This window comes from Elephantulus edwardii, unplaced genomic scaffold, assembly GCF_000299155.1.
Source record: "Elephantulus edwardii isolate Elephantulus edwardi_28Jun2011 unplaced genomic scaffold, EleEdw1.0 scaffold00038, whole genome shotgun sequence".
Taxonomy (NCBI): Eukaryota; Metazoa; Chordata; class Mammalia; order Macroscelidea; family Macroscelididae; genus Elephantulus; species Elephantulus edwardii.
The window spans coordinates 15,502,663-15,503,582 of NW_006399788.1; positions in this window are offsets into that span (position 1 = coordinate 15,502,663).

Consider the following 920-nt stretch of genomic DNA (forward strand, 5'->3'; position numbering starts at 1 on the left):
GTTCCCAACCTGTAGAGCTGATTCTTTCCAGCAGAAACAACAGTTACAAAGATCCAGAGAATTATTTATGTAAAATCTTTTGAGCTTGTCACGCAGAAAATGCGCCATGAATGTTGTTTCTGTTATATGACCTCTGCTTATCTAGTATAATTTTGGAGAAATAAGCTGCTGTGTTTCATCATCCCCATCTCAATGGGTTGATTTGCGTAACCAGAGCCACCTGTGCTGTGTTAAATCTGTACAACTAAGATACCATTTTAAATTCTTTAAACATTTGAGCTATTTGTGTTGTGCATAAGTAGTTTTGCAAGTAACAGCTACCCCCTTCACCTATCTATTTCCTGTTATTAGATGAAATTTTTCTAATGCCGTTAACATTCTACAGGCTTTTAGGCCTGGAAAAGGGGTAAGAATGTAGGCTTCTTGAGGATGGAGACCAAAGTGAGTTTATCACTCCACCTCTTGTAGATAACATGGGACCTTAGGCATGGTGGACATTCAATCAATACTTATGCAACAAATAAACAAATGGATGAAGGGAAGAACTTTATCAAAACTATTCCCCTCTGGACAGAACCTAGGTTTCCCCATGGAGAGAGAAGTAATTCACTGGTTTGATTAAAACTGCTTTATATCTGTCTATTGAAGAAGGATGAGGGCCCAGGGAATGAAGTCAAGTGGGGACCAAGACTCAACACACTCTTTTCTGTTCACTGAGAAAATAAGATGAAAAAGAAAAACCACGCATGCTGTCAACATATGCAGGAACCAAGACAAGTGAGCCAGACAGGGATCACAGTTTAAGTAGCTAGCTAAGGGTCAAGACTTTTGTTGCTTGTTTTTAAGATGTTTGTATTTTTCTGAAAGCATTTCCTTGGTTGCTCGTCCACAGCTTAACCTTGTCCATATGAAGAATCAAG